Raw genomic sequence first — 19,251 nt, 5'->3', positions numbered from 1 at the left:
TATTTATACTGTAAGTTCCTACTCGTAAAGCCAGGCCTGGCGCAGGGCACAAGCTTGCGTTTGCAAAGGCGGACAGGTGGTGGGTTCGAATTCCCACTCAAATTAAATATTTAACAATTTCAATTCTGTTCTCAATTTTTATGATTTTTATTGTGTTGACTTCAATTTCAAAATTTCTGTAGATTCGAATTTTCTTTAGATCTGCATATTTGGTATTAATTTCAGGTTGATATCTCTAGACGATCTTGATATAAATGGTTTCGACAGACGGACAGACATACAGACCGATAAGAAAGTGATTCAGTAAAGGTTTCATATTTTCTTAAGGTTCGAAAGCTTAACAATAGTGTACAACAGTTTAATTTTTTTTAAATCTTGTGACATACTTTTCACAGAGCATTTACGTTCTAGAAATAATTAACGTAAACTAAAGATATCCACCAAAAAATCATTTAAATATTACAAGTTAAAACGAATACCAAATAAAGTACATGAAAAATATAATTTTCCTTTAATAATCAAATCAAAATCTGTGTAACACGTTTTTTTTAGCTTCACGCTGTAGGCAGACGGGACATTTCGTTCCCTACGCGTTAACCAACTTTCGACACATTGTATGTTGAGTGGCGGAACTTAACGCCACGCTTTGTCATCTTAATAGAAAAAAGAATATAATATATATATTTTTTAAATAATGAAATATCAAATACTCTTCATACCAATATGGATAATCAATTGCTCACAACTGGAGAAGAATAATTCAGAGGTCTTCATTACATATTCTGGACACAGTGATTTAGAGAGACCTGAACCTGAGAAAGCGCAAAAGGTAGAAGAAAAAACAGAGAAGATAGAGAAAAAGCCAGAAGTCACTGAAGCTACGGAAGGAGTGGTGTTCATACCAAATGAAAAGCCAACTTTTCGAGTTGGTGATGAAATGAGAGTCGATGATCTTATGAGTAATAGACGTATTGAAGACCTGATGCGAGACGTGAAATTAGCTACAGGTATTCAGTGTACGTTCCTAAGTTGTGTTGTTGGACGATTGCCATTAGGAGAAATGGAATTTTTGTTTTAGTTTCACACTGTATCTGTACGAGCAGGCAGAGGAAACCTAATGTCTTAACACTCCCTTGTCCATTTTCCGTCAAATTTTTGAGATATCTACGTGTTGAGTAGTGAAACTCAACGTCGCGCTTTGTATAACCAGAAATAGGAAATGAAAATTAATCTTTCCCCTGAATGGGAATCGATCCAACATCTGTATCTCTTGAATATATGACGGGTTTAAATACATCATAAACTAACTTTCCAGAAAATCCTCACCAGGACACGCTCTTCATATCCGGCAAAAATAATGACAATGTTGAAAAACATGAAATTCGAAGACAAAACACAGAAGGTGCTGGGAAAGGTTCAAATCCAAAAAAATCTACCAAAATAACACAACCCAAATTAGACTGTACCCATTTGGATTGTAATAAAACTGTAAATTCAGTTTGCGGAGAAAGAGAAATTGAGAGGAAGTGGAAGTATCGTTTATTTCTAAACGAATGCTTTTTTAGAAAAGTTAATTGTGGATTTCAACATGCTACTAATAGTAAGTTATGTGTTTAGCTTCACCTGTATCCCGCACAGAGAAGGGAATGCAGAGGTACCCTAATAGATTTCTTTCCCTGAGACACTAAGTGTTGAGTAGCGGAACTCAACACCAAAATTTGTCGCCTTACCAATGCCAGAAAATAAAAACAATTAATTTCTCTGAAAGGAAATAGAACCCACAACCCTCACGCACCTAGACGCAACACAGAGGCACACTCTATATTAAGTGATCGGTATCTGTACGTGGAAGACATATTATTGGGCCAATACACGCACGCTAATCTCAGAAACGGCTTCACCGATTTAAATGCAATTTTCACTATTGTATTTTGGCAGACTTTGTTGTATTTCAATCTACAGAATAAAACGGAGAATATAGTGATTGTTCCATTTATTAATCTATGTAGCCAGCATAAATAAGTTGTAACTGCGCGTATAAGAATTTTGACGAAGGTTGATGAGAAGGTCACTATAGCTTAGTGGTCAGAGCTCTTGGACGGTTTCCAAGGTTAGGTAGCTTTTCTAATAAAATATATCTTACATTTTTTTATTTTACAGGATATGTGTTAGTGCCTAACCAAAAATGCAAAAATACAGGGGCCCATTATGTATCTCGTCCGTTTGTATTTAAACCTAGACCTATAAAAGAAGAAAGGAAAGCCGTATTGAACGAAACAAGAAGATCATTTTCTTCTAGAAGGTGAAGTTTTCAAGTAACTTTCCCAGTTAATATAATAAGCGTGTTAGTGGAGATAGAGGGGACACACGATGTCTCAAGGATCCGACGGAAAATGACGAGCGGAGTGTCTTATCACTAGATTCCCTCTGCTTACCCGCGGAATATATGCTGAAATAATCATCTTATTATTTTTAACCAGTTTTTTTTAGCTAACTTATGCCTGTAAGCGTGTGACTGTTAACGTGACAGGTTGTGGGTTCGATTACCGCACGAGGAAATAAAATATTTATTAATTTCATTTCTTTGCTCTGATGTCGAAGCAAAGCGTGGCGTTGTGTTCCATGACTCAACACGCAATTCCTCCAGAAGTAGGGAGCAGAGTGTCTTAACACTAAGCTCTCTCTACCTACTCTTGTTCATAAGGGATACAGCGTGAAGCTGATTTATTTTAATCCATTTAAAATTCCAGGTCTCTGAACATAGGTGTAGATGGTGGCTTCTGTGGACATCCGTGCCCTACAACGTGCACAGACGACTACGACCCGCAATGTGGGATGTCCAGCAGTGGGACTCGAAAAGTGTTTCTAAATCACTGTAAATTAGACTATAATTCCTGTGTATATAAAGTTGGTATGTTTATTCCTTATTTTTGTATTTGTAAGATTTTTTTTTCAGTTTTTTTTTCGTTAAGACACTCCGTTCCCTTTCTGCCTTACTTTGAGACATTGCGTACTGACTAGTGGTCTTGTTACTGTTACTGAGTAGGAATAAAACCGAACCGTCAACGGTCGCGTTTACAATCTGAAGCTGTAACGCTGCGCGACGACCGTATTTTTGTATATAAAACTATTATATACCGATTATTAATATTATTGTTTCAATCTGTTCCAGTGTGGCATCGACGCCCCTTGTCTGAATGCGTTGGCGGCAGGAAGGCGGACATGAACCAGAACCGAGGCTTCATAGGGTGGATGCAGCGTGTGGGCATCGTCGATGGGAAAGGACGATTAGTGTTAACTTAATGCTAGATTACTTTTTTAGAAACACCATGTATAGTTAGACAGACATCCCGATAGAAAGATGCCGTTTTCATTCATAAATTACATAATTATTTAGAATAGAAGTAGAAAAGTATAATATTATAAATGTGGCAGTTTGTGAAGATGGATGTTTGTTCCAATATCACACAAAAACTACTTAACAGATTTAGATGAAACTTTACGGTAACCTTCTACAACAGAATAACACATAGGATACAATTTATGTAAATATTTTGTATAATTTGTCTGCAATATAATAATAAGTTTAAACGGGAGAAGCCACGTTTGAGTCGCTAGTTTTTTATATATGTACGCCTAATTCCTAATATTCAGTCTAGACTCTAGACTACACTAAAAGCCTTGTCCAAGAAAATTTACAGCCTTTTAGTGATCATTTTCTTATTAATCGTCCATTTTTTTAATGTATGTCATAAGAGGCCGCCAGTAGCGCAGTGGCACAGCGCCTGACTGCTAAGACGACGCGACGGTTGTGGCGTATAATAGACGTATTTTTGTTTAATGTATAAAAGTGATATTGAAAGGAAGTTGTTGTATGTTTTAATCAAATTTAGAGATAATGAAACCATTAAATTAAATTTTCTTACACAAAAAACTCGTAATTCAAACCGCCGACACAAAAATTCTTTAAAGTGAACAAAGAAATGTAATCGATATGAAATCGTTAAGACCAGTAAAAGTTGCCTTCATCCTTTCATCAAATAGACAAGAGCTGATGATTCATCGAAAATCAAGATCAAACGGCATAATATATTTTCTTGAATGATGGTTTAGAACACTCTCGATTAAGTTACCTTTCACCAAAAAAAACTACATCAAAATCGATTCATCCGATTGGGAGATACGGTCACATACATACACACACATACGTCAGACTTATAACATCCCTCTGTTTGCGTCGGGGGCTAAAGATCCAGAGTTTTTTTAGAAGTTTCTTAAAAAAAATTAAAAATCTTACTTAACAAATTACGAATATTCATTAGGAGTTAAATATTCATAAGATACTGTTATCTTGTTAGAGTTATTTCAAAGAGGGTTTAGGCGAATTTACATACAATTTTTATGCTATTTGAACTTCTACAGACTATTATGGCACAATAGGATAACGAGCGACTATAAACTGGGAATGTAACTGTTGTCCTGGGTTCAATTCCCACTCAGGGGAATAAAATATTTAATATTTTAATTTCCTCGCCTGGTAACGAAACAAAGCACGGCGTTAACTTTCGCCACCAAACGGTGTTTGGCTGTAAGCACGACGACTGTGTTAATTACTTCGCTCTAGCAAAATCACAGAACGCAGCGTAAAGTTTCGCCATTCAACATATAATGTCAGAAATTGGGTGATGCATGGAGAACAGAGTGTCTTAACAATAGGTTTCCTCTGCCTACCCTGTAAAAAAAAGTTCAGTAAAAAAAATATAATTTAATGAAGTATCTTTATCTGAACTCGCATTTCTTACTATATTTGCATGCGAGTACATATATCAGTAATTTATTACTATTACTTGTAATGCTGAGGCAATTAACATTTTGGCATCTAAAGAGTATCACTCATACATACACACGGTCTTAAAGAGTAAATTTATCTTTATTTATAGCTTCCCGCGTGTTAAGACACTCCGTTCGACACGTATCCTGTTATCGACACATTGTGTGTTGAGTGGCGGAACTGAACATCGCGCTTTGCCTCGATATCAGAGTGAGAAAATTAATAAATATTTACTTTCCTCGAATGGGAATCGAACTCACAACCTGTCACATTTACAGTCACACACTTGTGCCCCGGCGCCACTTGTGCCCGAAATATTTGCTACTATATTTTACTTATTCTAACAGTATGTAGTAATGGATATCAAAGTAGATCATTAATATAAGCTACAACGCGTGCATGGTTAAGAGGGAATGACATTTTGTTTATCTATTTTAGGTACCTACTAATATTATGTAGCTGAATTGTTTGTTTGGTTGAATACACTAATCTTTGGAACTACTGGTTTGATCTGAGAATTTATTTTTATGTTGATGAAACTACGCGGCGTTAAACGCCGAAATTTGTCGCGTATTTACTTTATGAACTTAGGAGATAAAGGGAACGGTAAAAAAGAGTACTTATATGTCGTACAATCCAAGCAAACGAAGATGTGGGCTACCGCTAGTATAATATATCCTAAAGCCCCCCTCAGAGCGGGCGTTATAAATTTATAGCCTTTACCGAAGTGTTAATAAATTTTCAAGTACATTACTGTCAAATGCAAAAATTAACTTATGGGGTAATGGGGGGAATGGGTTCGAATAACGTAACTTCAGGTTATATTTATAACTGATTTAAAAAAATAAAAAAAACAATATTCCAACCCACCGCCCTATTCCTGAGATATTAGGTGCTGAGTGGCGGAAATCAAAGCTGCGCATCGTCCACCAGAGCGGGGATATGAAACTAACTTATTCCTCCGGAAAGGGAATCGAACCCATGACAATAAGAACTTCTTGTAATATTAGTTTAAAAGTATAGATACAAATAAGCCTTTCACGGGATTCGAGTCTGCATACATTTGTATGAAACGATTCTCAAGGGGAAGAACATTTTAATCAAAATCAACCCCTAAATTAGATCTTGATTAAAAATTAGAGAATTTACAAAGCAATTGAAAATGTACCTCGAGGGTATAATTATGTAAAGTATGAAAAAATTAGACGCCTTCATGGCACAGCGGTACAGCGCCTGACTGTAGGCACGACGGCTGCGGGTTCGATTCCTGCACGGTGGAAGTAAAGCGCGGAGTGATTGATTCTTATGGTGTATTGTATTTTACAAATACTGGCCTCACATTACTTGCTAGATTTCACATACACTAACACACATACTAACACGGTAAGTAAAAAAAAAATTTTTATCATTTTCATATTTCACTATACACGAACGAATTATTTCGAAAATTTAAAAGATTGTGCGGTGCGTCAGGAACGCAATGTCTTAACACTAGGTTCCCTCTGCCTACCCTACTATCTGTGTGATACAGCGTGAGGCGAAAAGAAAACAATTTTGAAACCACACCCTTAGCGTTCATTGAGACATTTCGACATGGAACCCGTTACCCTCGCAATAATACAACCCCCCACATAACTAAACGTATAACATTTCTTGCAAGTTTTTAATTAAATATTAAAATTCATGCTACAAGCCGCGATAAGGCGCGCCATTGCGGACGTAGTTGGATGTAATATCTCGATATTTTAAATATTTCAGAATAAATTTTTATCGATGGTTAAAGATTTTTTAATTTATAACTAATACCGAAGCCGTCATGGCGCAGCGGCACAAGGGTGTGACTGTAACGTGACGGTTGCGGGTTCGATTCCCATTCGAGGAAGTGCAATATTTATTTAAGTTTATATTTCCATTTCTTCGCTCTGGTGTCGAGGTAAAGCGCGCCGTTGAGTTCTGCTATTTAATACTCAATGCCACCAGAATGCGACAGGAAGTGGGGAACAGAGTGTCTTAATAATGAGTGCCCTCTGCCTACCCTGCTGTGTACGATATACAGTGTGAAGCTGAAAAAAATAACTTAACTGTAATTATGTAATCTAAAACTACATACAATAGTAAAATCCACAGATATATAATAAATAAAATAAACCATAGTGTCAAGACACTCTGTTTTGTTCTGTTTCGCTTTCCGCCCTATTTTCGATACACTGCGACGTTGCAAAGCAGGGAAATTAAAATAGCTTAAGAGCCTGCAACATGTGAAGCCGCGAATACCAAGTATCAAAACTATGCAATGCAGTACAAAAGGAGTCAAAGCGTAAGATCAAATTGTTCACTCGAGCGACGTTCACGACGCCGACTGAGTTGCACAGATTTTACTTAAATACTTATTATAACTTCCATACAGTGCAGTGGTTGGGTAGTCTCAACATACCTAAAGGTAGTGACTTCAATAATTAAGAATAGCTTCGCGCTCTGCCTCTGCCTTAACAATGCTATATGTGGGATGCACATATAGCATTGTTAAGGCAGAGGAAAGGAAGATGTGATGATGACTTATAATATTGTGACATACAGCTTTTATTTATTTCTATTCCAAAACGCGGGCTGGGGCTGTTATATTCATTACCTCATCTGACAAGACAAAAAGCACAGTTGAGTTCCGCTACTCAAATGTTTTGAAAATTGGGGACTGCGTGGGGAACGGTGTGTCTTATCACTACGTTTCCTCTGCCTATCTTTTTAAAAAATAAGCTGAAAAGTAACATTGTATATACTGCAGGGTATTCACGACATAAATTTCATTTCCATATAAGGTAATGTTTACAATAAAAATATAAGTCTCCCCATTCCAACGTTATTGTTAGAGATTTACAGAACGTGTTTTTTGTCGATTCCAGAGCAGTAAAAAAATTTTTTTAACTATAAAACATCCAATCCGTATCGAACCTACACCCATCTACAGAAACAGACTTCTTTTTATAGAGAAGAAGAGAAAAGAGAAATAAAAAAATCCAACCTGTTATAAGGATATAACCGCCCTACAAAGGGGGTAACCAAACCCCTTTGTGGGACGAATTAATATTTAAACAAGATATAAGTGATGAGAACGTTTTGCGTGCTTTATCGATGTTTTAGAGATATAGTGGGTTATATCGTTTGATAAACGTGTATATCTATACGGTAGCCTATAGCGTCCCTAAATAAAGAAATTAAATATTTAATATTTTCATTTTCCCTGCTCTGGTAAAAAGGTAAAGCGTGACGTTGACTCCCGCCACTTAACATAATGCATCGAGAATTTGGAAACGGAAGTGTCTTGATTGGAACGGTATGCGTAACACTAGGTTCCCTCTGACTACATTGCTACGCGCGAGATACAATGTAAAGTTAAAACGTTCGTTACAATTTTTTGTAAGATTTTTTTAAAATAACCCTTTTTATACTATGTATAGTGTATGCACATAATTAGATGTGCCACGTTGAGTTCCATTACTTCATTATTTATATACCGGACGTTACGTAGACATAAGTGTTGACAATATTTTGTGTTTCATCGTTGTTTTAGGACACAGGTTTATTTTCACTTTCTTATAAGTTTTTTTTAGGATAACCTTAATCGAACTCCCAGATGGAACCCAGTGTTAAGGTATTTCCTTTCCCTTGCACCGGCCTCTTATGAAGAGTGACGGGACTCAACGTCACACTTTGTCTTCTCACTGGAGCGAAGAAAATGAAAATAAATTAATCATCCGAATGTGCATAGAAGCAACAAACGTGGCCGCCCGAAACTTCTTATGTATACATTATTTTAAAATATGTTTCTCCTATTTCATCGACAAAAACGGCCACCCATCATTACACGGCCGCAGGCGACGACGCGTTCCAATTAGCCAGAGCAAACAGAGCTGCCGTACGCAATAATATTTTCATTTCCATTGCGGCTTACCTGACTACATATTTAAATATCTAACACCTTTGTACGAATGTACTCGTATATATATGTTGCAGGTTCGATCCCGATTTAGAGGAATGTTACATCTATACCAATATTATAAAGTTGTTTGAACTTACTAATCTCAGGAACTATTGGTTTAAATTTCTTTTATATAGGATGGTCTACTTATCTAGGAAAGCTATAGGCTATATGGTACTATGACTTCTACATGACGTTATTCGTTTCGATTAATATATAAGATTTAACTTTTTCATCTAACCTTGTAAGTGAATTAATACATCTTTATTATTTCCTTGCTCTGGTAACACAATGTCTCCAGAATTCGGTGGAATATGGGGGAAGGAAGTGTCTCAATGGGAACACAGTGTTGTTACATGCGGGTGCGGTACAGCATGAAAATGAAAACAACTTAAATATCAATTCTAACTCCAACCGTCCGCGTCGCGTACACAAACTATAACCTTATCCAAGTTAAATATAAACTTATTTGATGTTTCAATGTATTTGACGTGGCATCCCTTTAGTTATAACCAGGTAAACGTTTAGTTAGGCCGTCATGGCGCGCCGGGACGTAAATGCGACGTAATTGCGGGTTCGATCCCCACTCCGGGGAATGATTATGTTTCATTTATATTTATTTTCATGCCTTGGTAGGTAAAGCACAGAGATCTCCTAAATTAAGAGTTAAGAGGTATATTTTTTTCTTAGATGAAATTAGATGGGATAAGAAAATTATCATGTCGCTACGAGACATTAATTTAAGGTTCGATTCCTGCTCGGGGGAATGAATAATTTATATTATTATTATATTACATTGAGCTCCACTACACAATAAGCAAATTCTAGAATTTAGATAAATAGTTAGAAACGGAGTGTCTTAACACTGTGTTCCCTCTGTCTATCCTAACATATGCGGGATACAGCGTGAAGATGTTTTTTTAAAATATACTTTTTCTATAACGTCGGCTATCCCTTACACAAGTCAAAGATGAATAGTAAATGACTTTGAAATTAAAAACAAACACCCGAGCCTTTGAGATTTGAGTTCTTTTGAATTGTTTAAGTATGAATCTTGAAACCGCTGTGGTACAGTAGAACAGCTTCTGATGATGAACGATCGTAATGAGTTCGATTTCAACTCCAGAGGATATTTCTTTATAACTTTTATCGAAAATCAAACCAAACATCTAATTCAGCAATAATATAATAAAGATATCGATCTGTCCGTCCGTTAATTGAAAGGTTATTCAACATATATAATAGGGAAGATTGCAAGATAAAAAGTTCCATATAAACCACCGGTCAGCGGCTCCGACCCCTCGCTATGGCTTTTTTCTAACACCCCTTCAGCTTAGTCGACAGAATATATGGATTTTTTTCAAGTTCCTGTGCTATCCTTTACATAGTAGGGTAGATTAGAGGATACAATTTTAGTGTCAAGACACTACACACTCCTTTTCCTCCCGATATCGTGACATGGCGTGTTCGAACCTAAGAGTTATGTCAATTTAAAGTATTTAGTTCGACAAATTTGCTAATTGCCGTAACAGTTACTTTATACAACTGTTTCTATTTGAACACGGGCACGGGCACGGGCCCACTAGTCTTTGAATATTTGTATAAATTATTTGATTTGATACTGTTGTGAACGTATTCTAGGGTTTATGCAAAATGTACTAGACACAGGTGCACGCTGTTTGGCAGTGTTCTAGTTTTCTTACAGGACCGAGGAAACGAAATAACTCATACCCACGTATGAGAATCGAACCCACATCCGCCGCGTCTTTAGGCAGGCCTCAAATTCTAATACAATACAAAGTATCATTTATTAACCCCTTAGATGAAATTAAAGAGTAAAAATCTCCACACTGTATGTATGTGAGGGGGTGGAAATGACATAAATTGTTCACGATCCGGCGAAAGGGTTAATTGACATTTCTAAGGGCGGCTACCAGTGACAACGCTATAAAATATTAATGAATTTCGTGTAAATTTTAATCTTTACGTTGTATCCGGGGATATACATATATAGTAGGGTAAACAGAGGGGACGTAACGTTAAAACACTCCGTTCTCTACGCACCGATCAATTTTCGAAACGCTTCAAACAATCAATTTTTGAATCGCCGTTCAACACGAAGTGTCCCGCATACAGCTTAATTGCAGTGAAGTGGGAATCGAACCCACAACCGGCGTCATGCAGTTGATCGATCAAGCCCTGCACGTAATCAGATGTCATCGTACCTTCATTTAGATTGCAGGTACAGAGTGTACACAAAATAAAGCAAAGTTCTGATACAAGAGGGCAACGTTAAGTTCCGTAAATCGAATTTTTTTCCTAAAACAATATTTTATTATTATAAAGCTAATGCCAAAATATATAAAGCTATATTTAGTGTTTTAAGCTTTATATCCAGTTTCAGTCTTTATTAGTAACGACGGTATTACAAAGTGATTATACGGGTGGAATACGATAAAACGGAGTTTACAACAGGTTCGATTACCCGTTTGATTAAAATATAGTGTGTTTTATACATACAATTTTATATACAAAAAACAAATAAGTATATATTACGTATCTCATCTTTTCCTTATGTAATACCTACCAGTCATAATAAATATATATATATATATATATATATATATATATATATATATCTATAGTAATATTATAAATCTGAAGAGTTTGTTTGGTAGAACGTACTAATCTCAGGAACTACTGATTCAGAGGGCATTGCCTCCCTCCGCCTGGTCAAACAGAAATAACTTCTCGTTGTGTATGACACATGAGACACCCTAAGTGCAGTAGCTAACTCTGACCGCAAGTTCTGTGGGTTGCATAACCTATAGCATCAAGTAAAATGATTTCTTAACTCAGAAAGTTTCTTTCAATTCGAACCCATAGTTCCTGAGATAACCGCTTTCAACCAAACAAAATCTTCAACTTCATAATATTAGTACAGATATAAAGGTTCTGTGTAGCGTGGCTAACACCCCTAGAGGCCATCTGGTCGGGAAAATGGGTGAAAAATTAGTTAGTAGGGGCGCGTCAATTACTAAGTCTGGCTTGTGTCAAGTCTTTTGGACTTTGTCGACAATTTTATTATGTATTTGCATGGCGTTAGGTTCAAATTTCAGTATAATTATCGTAGAATGTAATAAGATTATTACAGTCTGGGTTCAATCCATATATAGCTCCAAAAAGTAAATATGTACAAAATATGAGCTGATAATCTTAGGGAAAGTGGGAAACACAGTGCCTTAACACTATATTCCCTCTGTCTGATTTATTTATTTTATTTGTCTAAATAAAGATGTGTAAATATTAAAGGAGTCACGACATACACACAAAACTCTTTCACGAAGCTCTTTGTACATGGAGTATAGAAGGCCCTCGGGACATCGATTCTTTTAACTACGGATAGGTGGTCTTTTAAATTTTCAAAAAATATTAGATCTACAAAAATCAATGATTATCTCCTCCATATGTTCTATCATCATTTCCAATCTATCGACTAGATTAAAATAAAATACAATCCACAGCTACGACAAAGTAAAGTTACGCAATAAGCAATGAATATTTATATTTTATACTTTCAAGCGTTTTACGTCGTCCGCTGCAAATATATTCGCTCAAAAAAAAAGCGAAAAAACATTGTGGGGCGCATGTAGAACGTATTTCTAATTTTTTAATTTATAAATAGGATTTTTAGAAAGTGGAACTTCTATCCCAAATGACAATCTATCCTGGATTTTTCCTAAAATTATTATAAGGTAAGATGTTTCTACGAAGTCACTCTATTCTGTATTTTCCACTTTATTTCGAGACATTACGAGTATGTATTAAGTAGTGGAACTCAACGCCGCACTTAGTCTAACCAGAGCGGGGAAATGAAATTAATTAATTCCTCCGAGCGGCAACCGAACCCACAGTGTTCGCGTCAGACATAAGTTAATACTTGTTAATCAATTCAAAGCTAGCAGAATTTTTCCTCAAACAAATGTTTTATTTAAACATCTAATTTGCATCGAAAACGGCGCAGGGATCGAAGCGCTTCTTTTTATTCATTGTTAAAAAGATTATTTTCTTTACGATTTCGTTGTATAATGAGGATATGACGTGTTTTAATATTTTTAGTCCTGTTACTTTAAGTTTTTTTTTTAAATAATTTTTGTGTTCCAACCTGACATAAAAATGCTTTTTAGAAAACGTATAAAATTTGTCAGCGATATTTGAACCAACCCGTCTCGTACACCGTCCAAGCGTCCTCCGACCACTAAGCCATACGTGCTTTTCAAGCTACGTCATAATTACGCGTGATTACAATTTATTTACTTTTAACTAAAGAAAACTAATCTACCTAATAAACTAGCGACTTATAAATGGAATGTTGAAACTGCTATTCTGGAGATATGTGAAAACGGACAAACATACATATAAATTTAAGCCCCGTTTCTTATAAAATTCCATTCCACATTATGACAGCGTATGAAACATTCGAAACGTGAAATTGAAACCGTTGTTGCGTGACTCTGTTTATTTCTTGTTCAAATGACAAAAACGTATATGAAATGTCTCTGTAGATAGAGGAGGAGGAGGAGGGTAGTAGATTCAAATATGAAAAGTACAGATTATTGAATCCATCGTGACATCTGACTGTAAGCGCAACGATTGTGGGTTCGATTCCCATGAGGATGAGATAAATATTTTTATTTCCTTATTCTAGTAGAAACTATTCAAACACTGTTAATATAGTGTAGTACAAATATAAGTATATTTGTTATTCTTTCTCAGCTTAACGTTGTTCCCGCACTGTTACATAGCAGAGTAAGCAGAGAGACCCTGGGAACTTAGTGTTAGGACACTTCCTTTCCCCACTTAAAGCTGAATTCTTGAGACATTGCATGGTGAGCACCTTGCCTCCGTTACCAGAGCGAGGCTTGTACCCCTCAACCAGGCACCACGATGGCCTCAATGTGCCATATACTCGTATGCAATGCTTACATTGTCTCCACATTATTCTCTCTGCCTACCCTGCAAAAATAATATATTAATTCAAATTTTTTTTTACTAACTTAAGCGTGACGCTAAAAAACAAATAATTCTAATGAAAAGCCATGCAAAACCGCGGTGAAAAGCTAGTGTTATAATAAATCTACAACCCCTCTAAAACGACGCCCTTGGAAAAAAAGATATTAGAACTAACAGATGTGTCCAAATGTTCACAATTTAATATATTGAAACGATAACGTCGTCTGTACATCTTTACATTTATTTGGATAGGCGTGTGACTGTAACGCGATTGTGGGTTTAATTACCACTTGGTAAAACAGCGTTCAGTTCTGCTTTGAGGAACTTAAGTATCTTAATGAGAACGGAGTGACTAAGCACTAGGTTTCTGGTTTCTTTAAAATTTGTCAAAATTTAGTTTCATTGCAGCCATCTGTTAGATACCTGTGACAGCATGTCAACATGTTATTCGTTCGGTTCCACTACGGAGAATAATTATTATATTATAATCAAAATATTTATAATTTCCGCTCTGATAGAAAGAGCGCGTCGTAGAGTTCCGCAAATATATCTACTTTACTATGAAAAGCATGAAAAAAAGGAACCTGCTACCCCTGCCAAAACTAATTTCAAACCCCAATTTTTAAGCACCTAAGACAATCGTGATTAGGGTGAAGTGTAAAGAACCATTTGTATGCTTATTAGCGATCCCCGGGACACTTGACGAAACTTAGCCTATTAATGTGTGGTATAATTCATGAGAGATAACGGGCAATAGAGAAAATAATCCTTTTTCTAACCAATTTTCAGTGAATTCAAAAAGGAGGTTTTCAATTCAGTTGGTATGATTACTTTTTATTACTTAGAAATATTGTAATGACGCAGTGGATACATGGTGGACAGAGTGGTAGACATGGTAGACACTGTCTAGTGTAGACACACAGGATGTTTGTGCTTAAATTACAAGGACAGTGAAATGGGAGAAAATTACAAATAGCGAAGAAATTTAACACTAGAATGTTGCTGGCAATGCCAAACAATATGCGAGAAGACGTGAATTTAAAGCAAAAATTTTTAAGGTTTCATATCAAATTTGGGAGTTCAACTTGTTCACGATAGCTATTGGTGCAATTTTTCGGGAAAAATTAAATGTATTGATTTTTTATTTATAAAGTGTAGTTGTATTAATAAAATTAAAATGCGTCTTGTAAGGGTTTTTATAGTTGCCAGAGAACCAGTGGCGTGGCCCGGAGAGGTTAGCTTGACAGGCAGAAAGTTAGTCATTGTTGGGAATGCAGCGGAAATATCAGCGGTCGCTCAAATATCAGATTGTCTGAGCAATTCTCGTTTGCAGACACACCTACATTCGACACTATCGTTAAGACACAGTTTACCGAACAGTTACAGCAGTTTGTCTGCCCAATCCTAACATGCCCGTGACTTACAGACATAATATACCGACCACAGACTGTAAGGAAGAAGAAAAAAACCGAAGAAGGGGGAGTTTTTTTTTTAAGAATGAATTTATTTTCTGAAGAACTTTCATTGAGGATTCAGTACGAATCATAACATAACAGTTGACAAGCTTAAGTTAAATCTGCTCTTCAAGTGATCTTGAGAAAAATGGTCTTGACAGATGTACAAGCAGGCAGAAATATAAATTATCTTATAAGAGTTATATTTTGTTTATTTATGGCATTTAATTCGGCAAATGAAAAGAAAAGAAATTGGTTTATAGTGATTACATTTATCATCATCATCTTTATGAAAAATTGGCCAACGTCGTCAATATTTTACAGGTGCCCCCGGGAATTTAAATAATCTAAATATTTTAATTTAACAAAACATATACCTACCATATACAAATTGATATTCTTCTGTCGCTTGAACCAAACCCAAAAAGGATCTAAAAAAATTCTTACAAGCGAGTCTAATTATAAGGAAAATTTTGACTGCCCTCAGATGACTTGTAATATTATAAGTTTTAAAATTTCTAAGACACTTTACGCTTAAGTTGACACTAAAGACATTGAATGTTTAAGATGAGGGAGATATTATCTACACAGCATCCGAGTGGTCGATGTGATAATTTAGCTTTTCGCGGTATTTAGGTGGAACCTAGTGTCAAGACACACCGTTTCTCACGCACCACTCATGTTTCGAGACACTAGGTTTCCTACCTTCCCTACTAAATGCGGCTTGAAGCTAAATTAGCAGAAGATATTTATTTAACTAAAACACACAAATACCTACTATCTTTAAGACAATAAACAATGGAGTATCTCTAAACTAGGAGCTTTTTACCAAGTACTGAATATAACCTGTTGTGTATTACTTTAAAAAAAATATATAAATAAATAGGTTCACGTTGTATCCCTCATATGGCGTGGTAAGCAGAAGGCACTTGGTATCCCAGTTTTAAGTCATTCCTCTCCTATAAGACAGTTACGTGGTGAGTGTCGGAACCCAACGCCGTGCTTTGTCTTGTTATCAGTGCGAGAGTCCCGTTTACAGTCGCACGCTTGTGCCACTGCGCCACGACTGGCCTCAAATGTTACTTGAAGATACAACTAACAATAAATTACACTAACTGGAAAGTGAACCTGTACGCATCACGTATGCGCTATAAAAGTCGAAGGCTTTATCATAAGGCGGGTGTACAGGGTGATTTATCTGACGGCGTCTTTGAAATAATAATAATTTATATTTTAACTCGGTTTTTGTGGGAAGAATATATACATATTATGTATATATGTATGGTATGCAGCAGAGACATCAAAAACATCTAGTTGCTTAGCTCTCCACTTTATATTCTCTACATAATTATACGAATAATAATAGAAGACTTTGTTTGACTGAACGCCCTAATCTCCGAAAATACTGGTTGGAAAGTGATAAAGGGATACAGCGTAGACATTGAAAAGAAAAACGTATTACGCTATTCTTAGACAAAACATATCAAGTATGTTGAGTGTCACCAACAGCCATGAAATTTCATTATTTATATTAAAAATCATACAGACAGATATTGTATTCTTGGTATTTGGAGTTTCAATAGAATCTAATCAAGGCAAAGCATGGCGTTGACTTCTCGTTCTCTACAAGCAACGTCACGAGATCTAGACAGTGCATGGGGAACGGAGTGCCTCAACTTTACCCATCTGTTATAAACAGGATACAACGTGAAAGGAAAAAATATTAATATTATTTTCCTTTTTTAAAACAACTTGTATAATATAAGGTGAGCACCCTTTATGCTCGTGGTTTGAATGTAATTCCCATGAAATATGGACTTTATGGGTTACATAAAAATGTGACTTATACGGCACTAGCGGCCCACTCGCGGCTCCGCCCGCTTAAAGTTATTGTTATATTATAGCGAAATCATTTAAAAAAAAACAAATAATTGTATCTTGAATGTTATTCGGATGTATAGGCTATATTACTGTAAAGTTTCACCTGAAACCAATCCTCCTCACAAACTTTCTATTTTATAATATTAAAGATAATAATCGGATTATGTCGTTGTCTGTCTGTAAATGTGATCCCCCGCACACAGCAGGGCAGGCAGAGGAAACCTAGCTTTAAGATACTCCGTTCCCCTTTTTTCACCCAATTTTTGTTATACCTATTTTGTGCAGAGTGGAGGAACTCAACCCGCGCCCCTTGTATACACCGAACCGCATTCCTTGGCCTACTATTCCACACTTGGAAAAGAATGATATGGCGTAGTGGTCAGAGTGCTTGAACGGTTCCGAGAGGCGCGATTTCAAATCCAATTACGTTATAGATTCTAAATAGATCATCATAGTCGAATACTTCAAATATACACGTCAAATTGATAACCTCACTTTTTTGTAATCGGTTAAAAACATATAGCTTAATGCAATACATTTCCACACTTATCAGCGGTCAGCAGTCAAACATAACAGTGAGATGGGTACAGTTGAGATGAATAGTCCTATTATAAAAAACGTGAAAAAAAATGATGTAGAGGGAATGGTACACACTTGAAAACCGTCCAAGTCTGTTCGCCTGGACGGCGGCGGCGGCGGGCGGCGTTGAGTTCCGCAAATGGAGGACGGTGTACTAAACATTAGTTTCTCTGCTTTCTAGCTATAAGAGCAATGGTTGTCGATCATTCACTCGAGGGACACAGATTGTTGGTAGAGAGATTATTGTCAATCAACACGCAGTGCGTCGAAAATGAGGGGGTACAGTGCGGAACGGAGTGTCTTAACACTTTCCCTGCTAAATTCAGGATACAGCGTGAAAAAATAAAACCACTTTTATACACGATAGTACAGAATAGTTTGACCAAGGGTCGCTATCTCTCGACCGCAGCTGCGTTAAGAAAATATTATTTTGTTCCACACTTTTCTTTTAGTAAGTATATCTTAAATTTGTTTTACTGAAAGTGTTAGCGCCAAACGCGGCTTCGCCTGCTTATGCTTGTTGTAATATTATACAAAATGCTTAGATAGATATTATACGCTTGGCTTAGGTGTTTCTCTGTTGTATAAATTATATTACAGTAAAGTTTCATCTAAATATGTAATCAGTGTACGGTGTCAGGTGTCACCCGATTATTACTTACTAACCTGAATTCGTGTTCAGTCCAAAGATGAGGAAAAAATCGACGGACAAACATAAAAAAATGGTTGACTTCCTCTAGTCTCGTCTAGTCTACTTCCTCTTTTATGAAAAGAAGTTGGTTAACAAAATGTGACATTCACAGTTCACAATATTAATTATTTCAAGTGCATCAAGCCCTCCTTCGACAGATTTACGAGCATCTCAAAGTGTTTCCGGATAGGCGATGCGGATAGAAACGTTATCCGGCTTAAGCTTATACTCGGCTACGTTATATGAGGATTGTATGCTATTATCTTATTTTATTGAATATAGGCCATCGTGGCTGTATGCGATGATTGGGGGTTCGATTCCTACTTGGTGGACTTGACTATTTTAATTTTCTCGCTGTGGTGCGTGTGTGTCAATCAAAACGCAATATGTCGAAAATCAAGCGGCGCGTAAGGAACGGAGTGCCTTCATACTAGGTTGACGCCACTGCCTCACTTTTTATACGAGGACGTGTAGTGTTCATTAAAAAAAAATATTAAAGAAAATATATTTTAGTATTATAAATCACAGAAATACAATTCCACAAGATATCTCAAGAAATACTGGACTGATTTCGATTAAACTTCAATGACTTGAAATATACCAATATAATTACAAACAAAAAGGATCTACTCCATACGACTTTTTTTCCGAGAAATTTTTGGAGAAACATACAGACATACCTACGAAATTAAGCCAACGTGATGGGAAGCCTAAATAGACGTTATACAATTACAATAATGTCATATACAATATCTTATGTACATTCACGTCAATGTATTGACATTCCGTCCCTCTGTATATATATTTACAAAATCGCCGCGTTATA

The 19,251-nt window shown here is 36.2% G+C and overlaps 2 protein-coding genes and 1 pseudogene across 2 annotated transcripts in view; 1 reads left to right on the top strand and 2 right to left on the bottom strand.

The window, feature by feature from the left end:
- Positions 1–19,251, bottom strand: part of LOC146538701 (uncharacterized) — a 178,520-nt gene that overhangs the window by 150,789 nt on the left and 8,480 nt on the right. The gene's annotated exons all lie outside the window — the stretch shown is intronic.
- LOC146538702 (cytotoxic granule associated RNA binding protein TIA1) overlaps positions 1–19,251 on the bottom strand; it is a 102,325-nt gene that overhangs the window by 81,237 nt on the left and 1,837 nt on the right. The gene's annotated exons all lie outside the window — the stretch shown is intronic.
- Positions 695–3,303, top strand: LOC146538703 (uncharacterized; annotated as a pseudogene).

The sequence above is a fragment of the Heliconius melpomene genome, chromosome 6 (genome assembly GCF_056956725.1).
Source record: "Heliconius melpomene rosina isolate 202511_hmr_F chromosome 6, ASM5695672v1, whole genome shotgun sequence".
NCBI lineage: Eukaryota > Metazoa > Arthropoda > Insecta > Lepidoptera > Nymphalidae > Heliconius > Heliconius melpomene.
This window is presented reverse-complemented; position numbering and strand designations above follow the sequence as displayed.